This window comes from Scomber japonicus, chromosome 7 (assembly GCF_027409825.1).
Source record: "Scomber japonicus isolate fScoJap1 chromosome 7, fScoJap1.pri, whole genome shotgun sequence".
NCBI classification, from domain to species: domain Eukaryota; kingdom Metazoa; phylum Chordata; class Actinopteri; order Scombriformes; family Scombridae; genus Scomber; species Scomber japonicus.
In genome coordinates this window covers 10,111,366-10,119,360 of record NC_070584.1, presented here as the reverse complement: position 1 = coordinate 10,119,360, position 7,995 = coordinate 10,111,366, and positions in this window count along the sequence as shown.

Below are 7,995 nucleotides of genomic sequence, written 5' to 3'. Positions count from 1 at the left end.
ATGATTTTTGCAAAAGACTTTATATGATAACATTTTTATGTCCTTATACTGTACATTTCAAGTGATTTAACCAGTTCTTGTACAATTTAGCAGCACCTGTAGGACATTTTCAGCAAGAGTTAAACCAAAAACATCACTACTACTGACAGGGTGCTATAATAAAGGGTCATAATAAGGTGTACTCCACATACAAGGCAGCATAGACTGGGATATTTCAGGGCTGAGTTTCAGGGCCTATTTGAAGTTAAGCTGCAAAAATACTGCATCCTGTATTTCATATAATACAACTTAATAGCATTTGTCATGTATATAAACCCTACCTCCTTTAGTAAGGCAAGGCAAGGCAGAAAGCACAGCAGAAAGCTCTTACCTGAGCCAAAGAAAATGTTACACAATTATTTTCACAGGTCAAGTAGCTCTCTCTTTAACCTTTTGTGTAAAATTTGGTGAACTGTCCCTTTAACAGTAACTTAAAAGAATAATATAAAACTTACCCTATATGTTTGGTCTGATCTAAGTTCAGCAGACTGCCATTATTCAATGTATTCTCTACAAGTTGCCACTTGAACTATATAGATATCTGCCTATATATATATATATATATATATATATATATATGTATGCATTTAGGCACGATTTGACATGTCTGTGATCTATGACATTAACACTGTATGCCATTAATGAGACAAAACAGTAATTCTGCTGTGGTATTTTTAACCAGAGTCAATAAATGTCACCCCTAACCCACCTAGACAAATATCATGTAATCTACTATGCATGCTTCATAAACAAGTTTAAGTCCTTGTGTACTCATAACATATCCCACTAGAAATAATAGATGCACTCATGTTGTTTGTGTTCGGTCCGAACAATAAAATCAGACATGCTTGAAATCACATTTAACAGAAGACTTTTGCCATCTGACATGGTTCCCCAGAGTAGAGTTCGAAATTACAGTGAAATTAAATGTTGCAACCTGTAAGTCCTGTGCAGCAGCACATTGTTTTAACTGCTATGGAGAAATCAAACTGGACGTGCTCCTGGCATCATTCAGTGCATAAAGCTGTCTCCAGAATCACTCTGTTATGGACCAGAAAAGAGAAAGAGTGTATTTGTGGAAAATATGCTTGTTGTAAAAATGTCTCAACAGCATAAAAGGTACAAACCATAAATTCAAACCTGAATAGATTCCTGCTGTCTTTATGTTCAGGGATCATTTCTCATAACGTGAGCAGCACACACCACTCTTAAAGTCTCAAATGGCTTACACACTGAAACCAAATCTCTAATTTAACTTCCTCGAAGCATTAACTCCTGTAAAAGACCCATCAATTATCACACATTGATTTTCCTATTCACCTAAATGTCTTTTAGGGTAACAAAATGATTTTTGTCTGATCAACATGTGAAAACACAACAGTTTGTGGTCAAATCCACTAATCTATGTAACGTTTAGACATTTCCTGTGCATGGTGATACTGGAAGAGGGAATTAGGAACAACATTGTTGTATTATGCTAAATGATATTTGTGTGTACCTTCCTAACAGACTGTGAGTGCAATGAGTACTGTGAGACACTGTGGCAGCTTTCAGTTACTACGAAACCATCTTGGTTCAATTGTTTTCCGTGCTAGCAACTTAAAGGTGCGTGCGGGTGTATGCATATCTAAATAAGCAACGTGTAGATAAAGAGACTGAGGGACAAAAGAGATGACTAGAGAGGGGCTTGATTAGAGAACTTGGGGCTTGTTAAAACTTGTACATGTGACTTAGTCAACAACCCCTTAGGAGCCTTCAACTCAGTTGCAGAGAATCTGATATCAGAACAACTGCTCTTTGTTTCTTGTTTGTAGGATAAAAAAAACATGGCCAGAAAAATGGCAAATAAATGTATCTAATTGCTGTGACAGATAATCAGACCATAATTAAAATAATTAAATAACCACAAAATTGCCTAATTGCTGAATATGGATAATATGGAAATGATATGCAAAGTATTCCATTTGAATGAGAGGTGCTTTGCAGCTCTTGTGTATCACTTTTTCTTGTCTTTTCTATCAACCTCATCATTCGAAAGTCAACAAAGGTGTTGTCAGTAGGTAAACCATAGCGGCGGCAGCAGGGGCAGGGGGTGGAATAGATAGCTGTTCATCTGATTGGCTTAGTTACTGTACATTACACTACCACAAAAACGAACAAAACAAAAACAGCAAAACAAAACCAAACATCTGATATATGATCATGTAAAAAGGAGCACTTATGTGTGGAAAACCTGCGTCACCTTGCTGATAACTGTCTGGCACCAGCTCCTGTGAAAAGACATATGCTGCTTGCATCTATGGTATAATTTACATACCTTACTGTTGCTGTTGTCTCACTGCATGCTCGTAAAAGAATGAACACATGTTGATATGGAGCTATGCAGTGGTCCAAAAATTTAGAAAGTGATGTAAGAGACATCACCTCTATTTCTTGATCCTACAAACAGATCCAACAAGGAGCAAGTGAACATGCTGAGAGGTGACAGAAAGTTGGCTTTTAGCATTGCACGCAATAGTGAGAACAAATTTATTTCCTGCCAAGATGAAGCAGATGTACGCTGACTGTTCCATGTCCTCCCTTGTTTTTGAAAAAGGAGATTCTTGTCCTGCAGTGTTTCAAAGTGACATCCAAAAGCATTAGAAAAAAAACAAAACAAGGCCAAAACTAGACTTAGCCCAACTTTTGTCAAGCTGCACGTTAGAATTCTGGCTAACTAAACTAAGCTACGTCACGTACATGCAGCCTCTTCACAGCCTCACTCTCCTGGTGGTATTTTTGTTCCATTTCTCATGGGTCCTGCTAACTGTTATATAGATATGAATGTGTGTGTGTGTGCATCCTTTGTTCTAATTGGTTCTGTTACGCATCAAAAGCACCAAAGCTGATTTCACTGAAACGCTGTTCATTAAAAGGCAACAAAGGAGGCATGCACTGCTGGAAAAAAATAAATTCAGCTCTGTTATCATAAACATTTCAAGAGCGGAATGGAATTCATTAAAATTTTGTCAAAGCATGTCAAAGGCCTGTGGAGCAGAGAACCGTGACTTAAATCTGATGACAAATAATAAAAAATATTGTGGGGTTAAGACACAAATCTACTTGTGATTATGCCCACCAACTAAGAAACAATGTTAAATACTGTGTCACTACATTGTATGTCCATTATATAATATGGAAATTTGCAAACATGCTCATATGGAATTTGTAATGCTCACAACAGAGAGATGGAGCATGCAAAGATGGACCATGCAAAGACTCCCCAATCGCCAGGGGCAACCACCAAAAATGCATTGCGAATTTTCAAATTCATGTTTCATTTTTTTCCACAGGCTGGCACTTGGGCCAACCACAGGGCATTTGAGCTGACCAGAAGGTCACTTGGACTGCTGAAGTGTCCCTAGTGTGACTTTGGGTAAAAATAAAGCATGGAAGTGTCATGTTAGGGTACGGGCACATCCTGGTTAACAAAAGACACAGAGGGAATGAAAAACAAGGCAATGAAAGATAAACAAATTTGGTGCACACAATGTTGATGAAAAACAAAGAAGCTGACATGGAGACTTGGGGGAGAGCGATTTGGAGTACAAACCAGAGACAATATTGGCTATAATAAATGCTATGAAGGACTTTTCCTCAAGACATGATGGAATCTTGGCTTGAGCTGAAAGAATCAGGAAGGATCCGAGCCAAAAACCACTCATAGAAATGCTAGTATTTGAGAAACTCTTCCATGAGAATTGCTCTATGATCATTCCAAACCAGCCAAAGTCTGTTGAAACACTACAAGACAAGTATACAAAAAAACTAACCATATCAAACCTTTCCTGACAACCATTGTGGTCACAAGTGACAGCAGAGTCAACAGCAATATCTATTTAGTTTTCCACGGTAGCAGCCAAACTACAATTTAGTGTACCAAGTTGACCAAAGTTGTGTTATAATATAAATTCTGCTTTTCATTTGTGGGGGAAAAAAATAGTGTATTTGTTCTTTAGAAAGTCATATATATAGTTTAATCTAGGCATACATATGCTAATGTAAAAATATTAGCAAATATATGATATGAGCTACTATAATTACAGGTGGCACAGATCAAAACTATTAGGGGGTATTTCATTTCTAACATAGTTGTAAGGACATTTTTAAAAAGGACTTTGTAGAAACCAGAGTGGCCTTATGACATTTTGGGATATAAAGCTTTGGTGGGGAGCAACTTTTAAAAATGTGATCAGATTATATAAATATGAAGTCCACAACATATCAAAGCCTATTCATATCAAAATACCATATCATTATTGTTGTGCAACTATCTCAGTTGTAGATCCCCTTTGGGTCTGAACCTAAATAATTATGAGAGAGATAAATTAGCTGTCACTATACGCTGATGATGTCATTGTTTATATTGTACTGTGTATTGAACACTTGGAGGAATTTCTGGAAACGTTATTAGCAGTACCCATATTTACATAGAGTAGAATGGAAAGAAGCTTATTTTTTGTACTTTAATCCAGATCCAGGTAATCAGGGGACCAAAAAGTTTCCAATATTTGGGTTCATTGTTTTTCTTTTTTCTATAGGTAATCAGGAAGACAAGTCATCTTTGTAAACCATGCCATGACTTTCAAGACATGTAGTGGAGAGAATCCATTTTTCTTTAAATCATTCATTTTCACTTATAAGTGATGCAGATCACAAAGACTGGAAAGAAAAGAAGGATTTCAAACAGTTTAATGAACTTTGTACAGGGAAAGAGTTTTATGTATTTCTTATGATCTGAAAATAATAAATCTATTGCTGAAAATAACATGACTCAGAACAATGGCGACTACTGTGTTATTTAGTAGTTAAGGGGAAACTTTTGTTCTAAAAGTGTCCATTTTATTCAGTACCAGTCAAAAGTTTGGAGAGAATTTATGATTAAGATATTCAGAAGGAGGGTCTAAACTTTTAATGAATACTGAACATTGATAAGATATTGTAAAAATAAGAGTCCTTTAATCTTATGCTAAAATATACTTTTATCTGAAGGTTTGAAGTCCATGATTAAATTTTTTTAGCATTTTATCAATACTCAATATAAATAAACATATAATCACCAGAGAGTCTCTATTTACTGTAAGCTAAATTACATGCTTTTTTGAAATCATGCTGTACTTGTTGATGTGATATTGTATTATTGTAATGTGAATATTACAGAGCAACAACAGGGTAGGGTTAAATATCAGACCCCAATAGGTATTTGCACATAACATCTAAAAAAAATACAACAATAGTGAATCATCATTTTTATTTTTCCAGTGAGCCCTTGATTGACCCCCTCATGGTTCCCAGGGCTGTGAGGGGGAGAGAAAGCTGTGAGAGAAAGAAGCATTCAGAATGACTGCTGCTTTTAAATAGAGAATAAAAAACGAGCACTTATCGCTTGCAGTACCCTCTGGTGTAAATTGTCACCTTTGCACTTCCTTCAATTTTACACATATCACATTAACTTGTTGCAATCTCTTCCAAATATAATTCTTTGTTTGTTATGAGCAATAAACCTGTCAGCTAGATACTTAAACACTGCAATGAACCTCCAAGAGTCGCAAGAGAGGAAGTAGCAGGTCTGACATGGCCATACTTTAATATTGTCCATACTCCACTTACACAGTGGGGGAGCCCAGCTGTCAGTTATGCATTTCCCAGCACACATTAAATATCCAGTTTCCCAGGAGGTTAGGCTGTTTGTTGCTTGTGTTCAGACACATTTATGACTTGAAATTGCAGCTTTGAGAGAAGAGATGTTTTTATGTTAGCCAGATTATTTACTCAATCGTAGCTGGTTTGATATTTTACACAAGAAGGTTTGCTTGGACATGAATCACAATTGGACAACTCTGTACTTTCCTCCCTGTCCTTTTGTTTTTGTTTCAAAATTTCAGGTGAAAAAAAAGCTTGCGAGAATAAGCTTCAGCAGCAGTCCTGCAGCATTTCCTAGAGGCCTTGTCTGCTTAAAACAATATTGACATAGCCAATGAAGGCAGTGTAAAAACCTAGGTATATAAATAAAGAGTAGTAACCTATGTGGAATAACAACAGCTCTCATGGACTGTACATATAGTGAAAATTAATGCTAAGGCTAATAAATTGCATTTTTTAAAACATGCAAATCATGTCATTAGAGCTACAGGTGATCCAAATCAACCACAGCGTGACAACGTGAGATAAAAAAGACAAAAAAGATACTATGTATCCATCATTCACAGCTAATACATTTTTCGTCAAAGGCAGAATCTATGATATTTTCCCATCTGTTACAGCTTATAATCAGAGCTGTAGTGTGAAGGCTTCATGATCTCATAGTGCTAAATCAATCTAAAGAAATATGAAGCATGTGTTGACCAAGGTCCCTAACTCTGCTATGTGCCCTAAGGCAACTTGACGCTAACTACTTTTTCTTGTTGAATTTTGTGTGAAAACACAGGATATCTCATGCTGGAACATATCAAGTGATGGAGCCTGGCTTTCATGTGAAAACATGGCATGAGGAAAACTGGGTGTGTTTGGGAGGGGAGTTAATCGGTTTGTGGATCATGGAGGGATTATGAGCTGCTCAGCTGGCGAGAAAGATCCTTGCTACAAAACTACAAGTTCCCAGATCTTGTGGACTGCCAAAATGGATGATTAGCCAAGTCAAGTCAAGTCAGTTTATTTATTTAATACTAAAGCATAACAGAAGTTATCATAGGGCTCTTTTTACACAAAGCAGGTCTAGACTCTACTCTTGAATTTACCCCAAATTATCCATGAGTAAGCACTTGACGACAACAACTAGAAAACAACCACATTAGATTTTAATTTCTATACCAATATACTGTACTGCACATAGACATCTATCTGCATGCAAGTTTTCCTTTTTTTGATTTTTAAGTGATTTAATATCCACACTCATCTCACAGAAAGATCACAAAGTGATGTGCAGTGCAAATCAGATCTACAGTCATTTTCCACAGTGGTTTTCTAGCTTAGCTATGTGTCTGTGACTAATATTTGCAAGTTGTTGTGAAAAAAGTTTGTATTTGATTTTTTTACTTGCCAAGTATTTCTCCTTTAAGCATTAAATGTGTAGTTTTCTGAATGTAGCTGAATCATTATAATTTCCTTGTTCTCATATGGATCATCACTGCTCATAAGAAAACAAGTCACGGACTTTGAGACAAAGACAGTCGTAGCAAAAAATTCAGTTTTGAAATACTTTTCAGCAGCTGTCACATGGAATTGAAACATGCTCTGCATTTTAAACATAAATCAATGTTACAATAAATGTTGTACAAAACAAAGCTTTTTAAAGTCATCCCGAGGGAACATTAGATTAGTTTATGCTGTGTATGGAATTAAATTAGTATCAAAACCTACACACATAAATGCTGACGCATGCATGTGATTTAAGTGCACAGAATAGTATCTATGACTGGAAAACCCTCCTCATGAGGAAGTATTTCTGCTCTGCATCACAAATGTGGTCCTACAAGCGTGAGGCTGTGATGAGCATGAGCTCAACCCTTCCTGCATGCTTGCAACTGCTCACTTGCTTGTCAAGTTGATTTTTAGGACTTTGGATGCAGGGATGGAATGCAGTCCATTCCTTTGATTGGTCATTTTGAATAATGACCATGACCTTTAACTGGCTTTTTGAATAATCTGAGTGATCACTGGCTGAGGCAAAGACAGGCAGTTGCGATCAAAGAGAAACATAAATAACAATATTGTTATTCCATTTTTGCACCACTTATACTTGTGAAAACGTGTTAGACATTCTAGCAAAAGCCTTAATGTTTTTTAAAGCCACTTCAAGATTTCTGAAAACCTTTATTTGGTATGTGAAAAATTCTCCTTCTGACCACATTAAACTAGATCTAAATCAAAAACCTCTTTACTTAGACTTGTCAAATCTGGACTCGATTACCAAGGAGA